Below are 15,962 nucleotides of genomic sequence, written 5' to 3' on the forward strand. Positions count from 1 at the left end.
CATAAATATGCGCCCATGCCCAATAGTGAATCAGGGCCAGGGAGTCCAGTAGGCAAGCCAAGGTCAGGACAGGTGGAAAACAAAGCCAGGGCCAGTGCACAGATAGCCTCTATAGGATTCACGGTAGTAATGCAAGGGCACTCCAACAACAAGCCATTGCTCAGGCAAAGTGAGACAGACTGAGCAGGTCTTAAATAGACAAGCCAGCTAGGAGGTGGGCCAGGAAGTGATAGAAGGGAAGGACATAAAACCCAGAGGATAGCAGACGACACCCACATGTGAGCACAGACAAACACACATGAAGGAATCAAGAGCAGCAAAGAGGTAAGAATAAACACACGAGGCTGCAGGCTAACTTGTGACGGTAATGGCGCTGTGTTAATTTAACTGACAATTGCACGGTCATGCAACACCGCACCCAGATGAAATTTATGCCCTCTTTTCCCACAAATTGAGCTTTCTTTAGGTGGTATTTGATTGCCTGTGTGGTTTTTTATTTTTTGCGCTATAAGCAAAAAAAGGCCAACAATTCTGAGAAAAAAAACAATATTTTGGACTTTTTGTTATTAAACCTGTCCAGTAAAAAAAATGTAAAAATTAAAATTTTGTCATAAATTTAGGCAAAAAGGTATTCTGCTGCATGTCTTTGCTAAATAAATCCCAATACGTGTATATTAATTGGCTTATGTGAAAGTTATAGCGTTTACAAATGGCGGTATTTATTTTACTAGTAACGGCGGCAATCAGCGACACTTAGTGGGACTGCAATGGGCATTCTGACACTGGGGGGGAACTAACTTGGTGTCACTGACCTCCCCAGTGACACAAATGCAGTGATCAGTGCTAAAAAACCACAGTTACACTGTACTAATGACACTGGGCAGGAAGGGGTTAATGTGAGGGGCGATCAAAGGGTTAAATGTGTGTAGGGAGTGTTTTACTAGGGGGGGGTGCTTCACTGTAAGCACACTGATCGGGATGGTGGTTCTATGCACAGTCATCCCGAGCAGTGTGCCTGAGCTGACAGGGAGGAAGACTGTTTGTAAACAAAACAGTCTTCCTCCCCATCGGTGATTGTTGGTAATCACTGGGCGCCAGCAGGTAATTACTGGCCGGGACCCAGTGATTGACATCCGTGGCTGCAAATGGTGGCATGGGTTGGGCGTGCGTGCGCCCCCTACCTGGAAATGCGAAATCATGTATATATGTGATTTTGCGCACCTGTGCTGCCATGTAGCAGTATATCTGCTATACGGCAGCGAGTAAGTGGTTAATGTACACAATCCCAACAAAATTCCTGTTAACGCTAAATGATAAAATTGTACTGAATTAATAAATAAAGCTGTGTGTGTCATTGAGCTCTTGGGGCTCATTCACATGGGTGCTGTGGCCTGTAGAGTGTGAATCAGTGGTTTGTTTATGTGGCTAGAGCCACTTGGAGCTGTTTGTAGGCAACCAATGTTACACTATGGAAATGCTGCAAGTCCTAATGTCAGGAATGGACTCAGCACTGGTGGTGGGACTCACCTGCCGTGTGGGCTGCAGTACCAGAGCTGACCAGCGGGTGCTCTCAGCAGCCAGAAGCTCACACGTGCAATCAGCCAAACCTGGGGCTGATTGCAGAAAGGTGTATTTAAGGCATGACCAGGCCTGTGCTCTGGGCCTTGGTGTATGTTTTCCCATGAGCCTCGGTACCTGGTATCTTGTGTTCCTGCTTCGTTGCTGACCCGGCTTGATCCTGACCTCTGCTGACCGTCTCCTGTTGAACCCCTGGCTTGCCTGACCATCCTTCTGCCTGATCCCCTGTACCGCGCTGCCCGTGAGTTACTGAACCCGGCTTGTGACCTTAACCATTCTCTGCCTGCTCCTTTGGTACCTTGCTGCCCGCACATTGCTGACTTGGCCCGTCTGACCACGCTAACTACTCTGCCATCCATCCATCCTGCACGGATCCAGCCGTACCTGCACATACCTCTGGCGGACCCCTCTACCACTAGCAGGTGTACTCAGGGGTCGCGACCTGGTTCCTGTCTGCTCCAAGTCCATCCCCACCATCAGGGGCCCTGGTGAATAAGCAGACTGGGACTTAGACTCCGCGCCCTGGGGAATCCTGTCCTGGGGACCACTAGAGGTACCACCAAACGGTCATTACAGAACCCTACGGCCGGCCTGACTGTTCCACCTCTCCAGCCCTGACTACGCCTGTGTTCCTGCACCTACTAAGATTAGTGGAAGGTTGGTTTGTTCACTGTGCGTTTATATATATATCTGGGTGGCTAATAATAAACTGTATTATTATACTATACCTGAAACCTGCGTTTCCCTGTGTCAGTCCACACCTTTCTGGTCATTCCTAGATTCCTGACACCTAATTTGACAGGCATATGGGTGCAGGTGTACAGCCCTGAACACAGACAGTGAGCATTCAGGGCCACTTCCCCACGCTTGCACACCTGTCAGATTAAAACCTGTGTTCATACAGCTGCTGTGTCCCTATAGCATAACAGGTGGCTCCAGCCACATAAACAACCCACTCATTCACGCTGTACAGGCCAGAGGACCTGTATGAATGTGGCATTTTTGACAATTTTTTTTCCTCATCCCATTAATTTCAATGGGCTGCCTAACGTGTGGGAAAATGCAAAAATACTGCAGTCATTATTTTAAAAGTGTTGCACCTAACCACACAGTAGTTTGGTACCATGTGTCTTGGTGGCTGTGAATGTATCTGTTTACTAGCTGTGTGAATGTGCAAATAAGTATTCATGGTACCTGTGCACATCTGCAAAAGGCATTGCGTTTCTTTGCTGTGCAGGAAAATGGTGTGAACAAGTCCTAAGTCCCTATTCACACTATAGAAACGCAGTCTAAATGTGTTCTGGATGCGTTTTTGCATGCACCTTTTTGACGCATTTTTAGCGTGTTCTGGTACATTTTTGATGCGTTTCAGTGCGTTTATGCATTCCAGTTCATTTTCCCTTCTTTTTGTTCAATTTAATTAGGGACATGTATGTTTCAGTGTGTTTATTTTTTTTTTTTTTTTGCGTTCCGGTGCATTTTTTATGTGTTTTACCACATTACAGTACAGTTCTGTGCAGAAAAAATGCAGCCTGTTCTACTTTTTTTTCTGCAAACGGAATGCACTGGAACTGCAAGCACTGATGTGAACTATGACATTGACAGCCATATAACCTTGATGCATTCAGTAGCAACCAACAGAAAAGTTCAAAATCAAAAACATTAAAAAATGTCCAATAAAAAGTCCCAAAAAGTCTCAAGAAATGTCCATATAAACTGGTGATATCTTCATACTTTCCAACAATTCCCCATTTTTCTCAGAGCAGATTCCTCCTGTTCCTCTCTTTGTACCTAAAAATGTAAACTACACATGCATTATCCTCAAAACATAACAAAAATTAATGGTAAGGTGCTCACATCAGTGTTCAAAAACGTGACCCCAGTGACTGCTACTCTTACCCTGAGTAGGTGAATGACTTGCTTGAGATAATTTATTGACTTTAGGATCCTTTGTTCCAAAAATCTTCTCAAATACATAGGACCCTCAAAAATATATAAGTCATATATAGTGTAATACTGTTAACTCACGAGCCTCATATACTGTGAATCAGTGTCACACACCACACCAGTGATCATAACACAGGAAACAGCCGAGTCGTCCAACACCTGTTAGCCCATATACCTTATCAGATTGACAGGCAATGAAGGCTTTGCTCAGACAGACTTTCTCCAGAACTGTGATTATCAATGCTCCAATACCAACAATGGCATGTACCCAGAAGACATGCAAACAATCATCACGTACCAACGTCTTATGTTAAAAACATCTTACTTTATTAAAAGCGCTTACGTTTGCAGAGTATTCGCAGCAATTGTATCTCTCCTTCAAGCCTGCTCTTTTTGGTGTATGTAATCAGTCCTGACCACATCCAAAATGGCAATCGCTACACTTCCGGCAATGTCTGACGTCACTTTCTGACGCATTTTGTTGTCACGTCTTTTTCAAAGGATCCTACAGGAGGGCAGGGGTACCTCCTTATCAGTGTCCCTGACTGTAATGCACTGTACACTGTAACGCAGTGTACCTGATGTGCTCTCCTCCTCCTCTCTTGTTGCTCCTCTGGCTGCATAGAAATCAGCCTGAAGTCACGTAGTGATTCCTCACCAGGCTGCCACTCGCTGGCTCCTCCCCACCAAGGAGCCTGTGAGCAACTTGGCTATTTCCCGGAGCAGTTGTTGGTAATCTTTTTTTGGAAGGCCTGGGGAAATACCTTTTGCGGACAGGATCCAGCATGCAGATCATATTTAGAGAACCCCTATATTACACCATGACATATTTAGATGATGGTGCATGCATGTGCTAGGCGGGCACAGTACATCGCCTATGGCAGGATAGCATGTGTGTGTGTGTGTGTGTGTGTATATGTATGTATGTATGTATATATATATATATATACACACACACACATATACACATGTGTATGTATAAATTAAAAAATGTTTGGGGACTTTTAAAGTAAACTCCATGATTTGTTGAACACCCCCAGCGTGTGCTGCGCTTTACCAAATGAAGAAATATACACACATAACATCCACACTGTAGTGGTATGATCATCCTGCGCTCCTAACTAAAATACCTCCTGACCGTGGGGAGCTGCTAACACCTAATCATATACCATGTGACAAATACAAATCTTAAATATAATGGTGCAGCGCTAACCTATACATAAAAAACGTAAACTTGATCCTTGATGGGATCTTATAGTGAAACATAAGTGGTAAACATAGTAATTAAACAATAAATTCAACCAAGTCCAAATGGGACTAAAATCAAGTGTACAAAGTGAACTGATCCACTAAGGGATCCAATGTGATATCGATACGTGATATAATCAAACAGGTTCAAAGAAGGACTGAAATAAGGTGTATAACATGAACTAATCCACTCAGGGATCCAATGTGATGTCTATTCTGACTCAGATTGCTGTGATAGCGATTTATCCCTTGTGAGACCTCTCTGCCTAGCCTGTATAAGCAGATATAATCACTGTGGGCAATCCTTATCAGATAGCTGAACTCACCAATACTGTGTTCATCCAGAAGTTGCTTTATTCTGTACATGTGAAACAGGATACAGCAGAATGAATGGTTTCCAGTATTATGCGGTCAAAAGATGATACTTTCCATACCGTACTATGCAGAATACATGTGTCCCTGTTACATGTGGTCTGTTAACTGCATCCATGACACAGGAAGTTCTGTACTGAAGAAGAAGGGAGGAGCTTCATATACAAAGGAACTGTGTCATAGATCTCAGGGAGGCAATATAAAACAAAGTGTATTACCAAATAAGGCCACTGGATGGCAGCATAACTAACTATAGAAATGTCCATAGGAAATGGTACAAAGAATAAACTATATGAATTCTCATGTACATTAACATAAATATTAACTGTGTAACAGCATACTCCCCGTCTGGCATTGTAAATGTCACTATTTAAACCATAACGGTAGTTATACAATTGCAAATAAACAACAGTGCAATTTGCTTGAAGTCTTGAAGACCTGAAAGACATAAAAAAGAGAACATGCATATAGTGCAACAATTATAACGTAAGGCTTCAAGTTATATCAATTAAAGTTCAAGATACTTCCTTCTTGAAGTCACAGGTTGGATCCAGCAGCATACGCAAGCAAGTTCATTCTCCAAAGGGCAAGAGCAGAACAAGTTCCGTGATAGGTCTGCTGAAAGTCTTTACAGTCCCTTGTCTTGCAACTTTCACCTCCACCTTGCGTACCTTGCCGTCATCACTAGGAATGCTCTTTACAATGAGTCCCATAGGCCACTCGATTCTTTCAGCTTGCTGGTCCTTCAGCAGAACGAGATCTCCAACTTTAATATTAGGGTTCAGGCGTTGCCATTTTCTGCGTCCTTGCAGAGTAGAAATATACTCCATTCTCCAACGATTCCAGAAGCAGTTGGAGAGGTGTTGTACTCGCTTCCTCTGGTCATAGCACATATTTCCTGTTTTAAAGTTTCCAGGTGGAACAGGAACGGACCCAAGCTTCTGGGTAAGTAGAGTAGCTGGGGTAAGGATAGTTGGGGTCTCTGGATCTGTAGAAACTGGAACAAGTGGTCTTGAATTGATTATGGCAGATGCTTCTGCCAGGAAGGTGGTTAGAATCTCATGGGTAAGTCTTGTGGAGTTCAAGTCCATAAGCATAGAGTCCAGTATTTTTCGTGTGATGCCTATCATTCTCTCCCAAGAGCCACCCATGTGGGAAGAATGAGGAGGATTGAAAATCCATGTACAGCCCTTTTCAGCTAAAAGGTCTTGGATTGGCCCAGAGTTAAGCTGTAACTCTCGACAGGCTCCAACAAAATTAGTTCCACAGTCAGATCTTAGTGTCTTGACAGGTCCTCTGATGGCAAGAAATCGTCTTAGAGCATTGATGAAACTTGAGGCATCCATAGATTCTATGACTTCAATGTGTACTGCGCGCACACTCATACAAGTGAACAGCACTGCCCATCGTTTGCTGTTTGCTTGGCCTCCTCGAGTTCTACGGGCTGTTACCATCCATGGTCCAAAGACATCCAAACCAACATGAGTGAAAGGTGGGTCAGTACTTAATCTGTCGGCTGGCAAATCTGACATTTGCTGTTGCTGATGTTTACCTCTTAGTTTCCGGCACTGAACACAGCTGTGCAGTGTAGTTGTAATCTGCCTTTTTGCTCCTATAATCCAAAGGCCTGCAGCTCTTATGGCACCCTCTGTGAAGTGTCTTCCTTGGTGCTTAACCCCTTCATGGTAGTGCCGTATGAGCAGAGTGGTGATATGATGGCGGGCAGGTATAATGAGAGGATTCTGTTCCTGATCTCCCAACTCAGCCTTGTTTAAACGTCCACCAACCCTTAACATGCCATCACTGTCAATGAATGGGTTCAGGTTTGCAATTGAACTGTTTTTTGGAATGTCCCTCTTGTCACAGATACATTTAATTTCTGAGCCAAAGACATCCTGTTGTACATTGTGGATTATGATCATTTCACCTTCAGCAATGTCTTTTGCAGAAAGAAGCCTTTGACACATGTGCCACCCTTGACATTGAACATTGGTGGGCTTTGTGTGAAAGCAGTGTGCAATATGGACTAACCTTGCAATGGTGCGTACAAGTCTTATCCACTTAGAAAAATGTTCAAAGCGTTGACAGCGCAAGACGAGTCTTTGTTCAGTTCTGGTGACAAGGGTTTTGACTTCAGGACGAATCTCTGGATCTCTGTCAGGTTCTAGAAGACTGAAGATATCAGCTGAGGTTTCTTCTGGATGATCCAGCAGGAATTCAGGACCTGTTAACCACGAAGAATTTGCAAAGACACTTGCAGACACTGGCCTGGTGGCATGATCTGCAGGATTCATTTCAGATGGGACATAATGCCATTGTTCAGGTTTAGATGATTTTCTGATTCTTTCTACACGGTTGCTGACATACACATAAAAACATTTAGTCTGGTTGTATATATAGCCCAGAACAACTTTGCTGTCTGTGTAGAATTTGGTGTCATCTATCTGAGTGTCCAACTCGCGCAGTATGAAATCGGCAATTTCTACAGCTAGCACAGTTCCACAAAGTTCAAGCCTAGGAATTGTGTGCTCAGGCTTAGGTGCTAACTTAGCTTTCCCAAACAGAAACCCTATGTGGGTTTGATTAGAGTCTATTACCTTGAGGTAGGCAACAGCTGCTATGTCCTCAGTAGATGCATCTGAGATGTGAAGCTCTTTCCTCTGACTTGTAGCAAGGGAAGCTGAGGTGTAACAGCGTGGTATACTGATTCCATCTAAGGCATGTAGAGATTGTTTCCAGGACTCCCACTTTGGAAGCTTGTCTGTAGGCAGCGGAGCATCCCAATCTTTAATAGACTCTGAGAACTGTCTAAGTAAGGCTTTACCTTGTATGGTGATGGGAGCCACAAATCCCAATGGATCGTATAAACTGTTCACCACTGACAGAACACCACGCTTGGTAAATGGTTTGTCTGCAGAGCCGACTTGAAAGCCGAAGGTATCTTTTAATAAGTCCCACCGTAGGCCCAGACTTCTCTGTACAGGTGGCATGTCCATTCCAAGATTTAAATCTTTAAACCCAGTGGCATGATCACCAGGTTGAAAGGCTTTCATAACAGCAACACTATTCGAGGCAATCTTGTGTAGTCTGAGGTTAGCCTCGGAAAGCATACCTTGTGTCCTTTGGAGCAGGTCTATGGCTTCTTCGTCTGTAGGTAAAGACTTAAGTCCGTCGTCAACATAAAAGTCTCTCTCAACGAAGTGTCGAGCATCCGCACCATACTCCTTTTCTCCATCAAGGGCAGTCCTTCGTAAACCATATGTTGCAACAGCGGGTGAGGGACTATTTCCAAAAACATGTACCTTCATGCGGTATTCAATTATCTCATTGTCCATGTTGTTGTTACGGTGCCACAGAAACCTTAGGAGGTTCCTATGGTCTTCACGTACAATGAAGCAATGAAACATTTGCTCAATATCAGCAGTTATGGCAACTGGTTCTCTTCTAAATCTCATAAGTATACCTACAAGGTTGTTGGTTAGATTCGGGCCAGTGAGAAGAACATCGTTCAGGGATACGCCTTGATGCTTGGCACTGGAGTCAAATACTACCCTGATTTGTTTTGGCTTACGTGGATGATACACTCCAAAGAAAGGCAGGTACCAGCACTCATCGTGTCTTTGAAGTGGTGGCGCTGGTTCAGCGTGATCATTGTCAAAGATCCTTTTCATAAAAGCGATGAAATGTTCCTTCATTTCAGGCCTGTTCTTTAGTGTTCGTTGAAGTGAGTTGAATCTGGATAGAGCCTGTTCACGATTGGTTGGGAGTGTGGCCCTTGCAGCACGAAGAGGTAATGGTGCGATCCAGCTGTTAGACTCATCCTGGAAGAATTCTTCGTCCATTATTTTGATGAACTCTCTATCTTCGACTGACAAGGCTATTTTGTTGTCATCACTTGTAGTACAAAACACTGTGGTACCTAGGTTGTCATCACAAAGAACAGGAGTAACATCAGGTACTTGGATGATGTCAAGAGGCTTCTCCTTTACTTCATAATGGTGAGGGCACTGTTTGAAGTGGGATGCACGTCCATTTCCCAACATGTAAGTTTTGAAGGAGTGGATCTCAGTTGATGTTCTGTCCAGGCATACATCGCCCACTATTACCCAGCCTAGGTCAAGTCTTTGTGCATAAGGGGCATTGTTAGGTCCATCGCATTGGTCGCGTACTTTATGTACTCTGAGAATGTCTCTTCCTAGCAGGACCAAGATTTCAGCACTCTTGTCCATCGCAGGAATCTCATCAGCAAGGTGCCTTAAGTGAGGATGATGATATGCAGCTTCTGGAGTAGGAATCTCTTCTCTTTCGTCTGGTATCTGACCACACTCAACTAATGTTGGGAGGGGTATGCCTTCTCCATCCTTGATATGAGAGACCATGAATCCATCGACCCTTCTGCCAAAGGTCTCTACACGACCAGAACAGGTTCTGAGAGTATACGGTGTGGCGTGACCTTCTAAGCCAAAGATCTCAAAGAATTTAGGCTTAACCAGGGATCTGTTGCTCTGTTCATCTATTATGGCATACATCCTAGCAGCTTCCTCAGGATGATCCTTGGGGTATATCTTGACTAGGCATATCTTGGCACAGCATTTGTGATCCAGTCCCTCTCCACAGACTTCTGTGCATGAAGAAGAAACATTACTTTTGGCTAGAGCATGACTTTGTTGCTCCCCGCCATAATTTGGGACAGGGGTTGAGGTAGGTAGCTGCTGCGGGTTGTCTGGAAGTGGAGTAGGATGCATGGCTGTAACATGTCTGTCGCTACCGCATTCTGTGCACTTGATGACAACCTTACAGTCTTTAGCAAAGTGGTTATAAGAAGCACAGCACTTGTAGCATATTCCAAGTTTCTGGAGAATCTCCCTGCGCTCTTGTAAAGGCTTTGCCCTAAGCCCACGACATTTCTTAAGAGGGTGAGGCTTCTTGTGAATAGGACACTGACGATTAGGGTCTTTATCTCTAGCATCCACAATGCCTTGGTCAGTAGGCGAGGTTGTGGAGGGTGAGATGTCTGTTCTTTTAACAGATATTGCTCTAGTATAGTCTCTACGTTTAGCTGCTGTGTTATCATACCTTGATGATGATGAGGATGAAGCAGGCAAGTTTGGTTCACTGAAGCTGAAGCTGGGATCGTTTCTCGTCCAGGCTTGATCACTAATGAACCTGCAAAAGTATGAGAATGGAGGAAAGGATACGTTATAGTCTCTTTTGTACCTTGAGCCCTGTTGTGCCCATTTCTCTTGCAGGCCGTATGGCAGTTTAGACACCACTGGGTTGACACCATGAGCGGTGTCCAGGAAGCTTAGTCCAGATAGACGTGGGTCTGTCTTTGCCAACTCTAGCTCCATGAGGAGGTCACTTAGATCTTGGAGCCTGCGATAGTCTTTGTTTCCTATTTTTGGGAAGTTTTGCAGTCTCTTGAATAGAGCGCTCTCTATGGCTTCAGAGCTACCATAGGCTTGCTCAAGTCTTGCCCATGCAGCAACAAGACCTGCGTCTGGGTGGTCAACATGTACTGTTCTCAGTCTTTTAACACGATCTGCAGATTCTGGTCCCAGCCACTTTATGAGCAAATCAAGTTCTTCCTTAGTAGTAAGGTTGAGATCAGCAATAGCGGCCTTGAAGGTTGATCTCCAGGCCCTGTAGCTCTCTGGACAGTCGTCAAACCTTGAGAGGCTGGTGTTCATGATCTCACGGCGAATCATATATCTGGCAAAGTCATTCAAGTCTGATCTCTCACTCTTTGGTGCCAAAGTAACTTGTGGAACCCCTTGGGTGTGAAAGTTCTCTGGTGATGTAGGGTGAGGTTTACCAGGGTAAAATGATGTTGCATGAACGTTTAACTGTGGGGTAGTCTCTAAGGCTTGTGCTGGCTGTGGCTTGAGCTGCGACTTGTCACTGGAAGTCACCTTGTTGTTGGCAGGAGTTGATGTGGTTTGCTGCATAGATGTACTTGTGTTGTAGATTTGAAGAGGCTTAGGCATATGGAGCTGAGAGGTCTCTGTGTTGAGAGTCAGAACAGTGTTGTTAGTAGGAGGTACAGGAGATGACTCTGTATCTTCGCAAATGTTATGCTTTAATACGTATTCACTGGTGCGTTCAACTGGATCTTCCAGTTCTGCTGGGATAAGGCAGTCTGAATTAGTACTTTGTCCCATCGCTTGTTCAAGGACTTTCAGCCTTGCTAGGGAAGCTGCTTCCTCCCCTTCCATCTGCCGAATCTTTATTTGGGAATCTGCCTCTGCTTGCTGAGCTTTGCTTTTAGCTTCCATCTCTGCTTGCTGAGCTTTGCTTTTAGCTTCCATCTCTGCTTGCTGAGCTTTGCTTTTAGCTTCCATCTCTGCTTGTTGAGCCATCTTGCGTGCTTCTACCTCTGCTTCCTTTCTGGTAAAAAAGCTTTGCGCCTTTTTTGATTCAGCATCAGCGCGGGCCTCTATTAGCTTATCGCTTAACGTGGAACTTCTGGAGCGAGAGGATCTAGAAGAAAGTGCAGTGCGCTTGGTTGAGGTGGATCTGTGAGATCTGGTCTCCTGCAGATGAGTAATGCGGAGTTCTGCTTTAAACTTAGCATTTTGCACTGCAAGATCCCTTTGTTGGTTTAGTGCATCGGTCCTGGTCAGTTCTGCTGAAGAATCCTCTATATTAGAGTCCTGCAAGAAAGCTGAGTATTTTACAAACAGCCGCTGGTAGCGTTCATATGCAGCAGATAGGCGATTTATAGAGTCTCTTAATTCAGCTGGTTGATCATTAAAGTGTGACAAAACTGACATGCATTGTGAAGTTCGGTCCCAGAGGTCTAACAGATTACTGGAGAACTCATCTCTAGTGGCTTCATAGTTTTCCCTGAGTTTCTGTGTCGGTTTTATTGTACGTTTGGGTTTTACGCTCTGTTCGGGAATGTCTGCAGAATCTGCTCCCTGTACGTCTGCTGGTTGAGAGAAATGATGTATCTGCGTTGGTTCGGCCATAAAGGAGTGTTCAGAGCCTTGTCTAGACATTTTTTACTATTCTGCAAAAATTGGTACTGTCTCTTTAAGAAGACGAACAGCAGCTTAGACAGGTGGGGTAACACAGTTCAATGCAGAGAAACAGTTTTCAACATTCACATGAAGTGCAGTAAGCTTGTGCGACCATGTGCTTTGCAAGATGGCGGATGGCACTGAGCTTGATTGCAGATTAGGCACACACATATACACAGCAGGCTGTAGGGATTCTATGCATCTTTTGACTATTCTGACTCAGATTGTTGTGATAGCGATTTATCCCTTGTGAGACCTCTCTGCCTAGCCTGTATAAGCAGATATAATCACTGTGGGCAATCCTTATCAGATAGCTGAACTCACCAATACCGTGTTCATCCAGAAGTTGCTTTATTCTGTACATGTGAAACAGGATACAGCAGAATGAATGGTTTCCAGTATTATGCGGTCAAAAGATGATACTTTCCATAGCGTACTATGCAGAATACATGTGTCCCTGTTACATGTGGTCTGTTAACTGCATCCATGACACAGGAAGTTCTGTACTGAAGAAGAAGGGAGGAGCTTCATATACAAAGGAACTGTGTCATAGATCTCAGGGAGGCAATATAAAACAAAGTGTATTACCAAATAAGGCCACTGGATGGCAGCATAACTAACTATAGAAATGTCCATAGGAAATGGTACAAAGAATAAACTATATGAATTCTCATGTACATTAACATAAATATTAACTGTGTAACAGCATAATGTCCAAAAGGTGAAAAACCATAATGGTAAGAGAATACTATGAATCTATACAGTCCAAATGGAACTGAATAAAGGTGAAGAAAATAAAAAAAGTGTCACAAATCCCTTGATATCACTCAAACACAGCACAATCATCTATACCAGATAAACATAAGAAACATCACTATTCCATAATTTTGGATAGTGATAGATATATATCCCTAAGAAATATTTATATAAAATATATATATAAAACATATATATAAAAAATAACTTCAAAAAAGTGCAGAGATTAAAAAGTCAGAAAAAAAATATAATAAATCACTTATATATAAGAAACACATGTATAAAAAGTTCAAAGGTGCATAAGCACCAAGTGATCCAATTACTTTTCCAAATGTGCGGGTGATTAAGTGGATGTGCATGACAACCAAGGCAAAAGAAAATGCCCCCTCACCTCCTTGCGGCAACCCAAACGGGCCAAAGCGCCTGTAGGATCACAAAAAAGATCCTCCACGATAAGAAACTCCACTGCGAATGATATCCTCTCAAAGCGGTGATATCCCCTTCAATTATATGAGTTTACGATAACAGGGTCCCCTCCAGGTAAGTTTAGATGTGTTACAGCCAACTGACATTAAGACATAAAAAAGATCTTCCATAGTGTAAAACCTTTTTAATCCATTATAAATATTAGTACAATCCAATTTCCCACTCACATTTTAACAGATATATTTAGGCATTTAAAACCACATGCTATGGGTGTACTTGCATGGGTTTTTGGTGTAGCAAGATGGCGTCCGCGCTGGAAATACATCACCACGTTCCTACGCGTTACGTCCCGTTATCACGTAACTTCCTCAGGGTAACCTTATTGGTGACATTCGGCTTTATATGGAGAAGCTAGATGTCAATCACCTCACGGCAGCCATTTTGGTGTGGTCCGAAGGGGATAACAGACCTATCCACTGCTCGTCCTCCCCAACTAATATCTCGGCTGGCTAAATATAAAGAAAACCTTATACCTGATCAGAACTATTTTATTACTAGACCTATATGGCAAAAAACTATCTTTTATTGGCTGCACTGGGGATATATAAACTAAATTAATAAATGGTAAACATACGGCCGCCATTTTATTGAAGTTAGAAATAAACCTATATAATATATTATACAGTAGCCATTTTATTGGGGTCACATAAAAATAACAGTATGTAAAACTATTAGGACACTTCCCGTGTGACTATAATAGAGGGATAATTACATCTAAATATTCAAAATAGACAATTACAACTATTAAAATATATTATTAGTTATATATAGATGAGCTATAAACACATTAATATCAGTTTTATTAAATTGAATATTAAAATAATATATAACTATTTAATATAATCAAACTCGCATAAAAAACTCTTACATAAATATATGAGAGAGGGAACAAATTCTAATAGCTAATCTCATAATGTATTAGATATTATATTCCATTTAAAAATTTAATAAATAAATATAAATGGCGCCACAGAAAAAATATATATCTAAATGGCCCAATAACCAGTTACTCTTTTACCAGCTGAAAAATCCGCCCTATAATCATACAGTAGGTGTGTAAGCAAAAACACAAAATAATTTGCACTAGTAAAAAAAAATGTATAAATATACATATATGTGAATAAATATCCCAGAACAAGTGAATATAAAAATAAAGTCCAATAAAGTAAAAATAATTCCCAAAAATTATAGATAAAGTCCAAATAAAGTGAAAAAAATATATATTGAAAAAACGTGACAATCCACCACCAAATATACTAAAGTAACTCACCAGAGCTAAATGCTGATAATATAATAAACCAGCATAAAGCGCTTTTGCTCTGGGAGCGATGGTCAGCAGGCTGATGAAACGATAATTGGCTTTAAAAACTTGATCTCCAGGGAGCAATACTCTGCAACACCCACTACTTGGCTAGCAAATCGATATCCAGGGAGCAATACTCTGCAGTCAAATGTGTCACTTGGAAAATCCACTTCTTATAGACACCTCCATAGGGTATTAGACCAGGCACTCAGGAAAAACAGCTCACAGTGCAGTACTTTTTAAAATAGATTTGTTTAATATGCACACATCGCACTTACAACAAAAGGTGTCCTAGCCAACACCAGCATCAACAGCATGTGAAACAGAATAGACAAACCCAGCTGCTCAGCACATGTGCCATAGACCTCTGGGAAATGTAATGATGTCACATCAATCAAGCCCCACCCTACGCGGTTGGTCATCAACGTCCTCAGGGAGCGGATAGATGTGAGACATCTCAACCTCATTAAATATGCACTGCATTTGGAGTGGTCAGCTATCAACAATACGGAATCAAGCGGCAAAGCAAGATTCTCAAATGACAGATCGCTGTGTTTACAATTATAATACAAAGTATCATATTGCAGACATCCGAAGGCAAAGAGAATATTGATATAATTAAAATGATATAAAAACATAAGAAACCTATGATTGTACGCCAATCCTTTAGGTATATATATCTGAAAAAATAACAGTATTTGGATTTAAAGGGATAGCCAAGATATAAAGAAGGACTCCAATCCCCACAAAATAAAAAATGTTAATAAATATGGGAAAACGTTATTAAAGGAATTATAATCCTTAAACTCATGGCCAAATGATGTCCTGACAATCAAAGATTAAAGAATAAAAAAAATTTGTGAGAAAACAATTAAGGTCGATATCAATAATTAACCCATATGGTTTCAAAGAATTTAATTCATAAATCCAATATGTTTCTTTTCTTGAAATTTCATTTATTAAATCAGATCCTCTTCAATGGGGTTTAACCATCTCTATTCCATAAAAGGTTAACAAACTAGGATCACAATTATGTACTAATTTAAAGTGTCTCGACACTGTGTTTATTGAACCCTTTTCTTATATTCCCTATATGTTCACCTATTCTGGTTTTCAAAACACCTTCCTGTTCTACCAATATATTGAAGGTGACATGGACATTCCAAAACATACCGTAAATAACGTGTAGAGTTGCATGTAATTAGAGAATTAATATTATATTCCTTATCAGAGAATGACGAATGAAAGGA

This window comes from Staurois parvus, unplaced genomic scaffold (assembly GCF_062004578.1).
Source record: "Staurois parvus isolate SC_StPar_1 unplaced genomic scaffold, SC_StPar_1.0 ptg000275l, whole genome shotgun sequence".
Taxonomy (NCBI): domain Eukaryota; kingdom Metazoa; phylum Chordata; class Amphibia; order Anura; family Ranidae; genus Staurois; species Staurois parvus.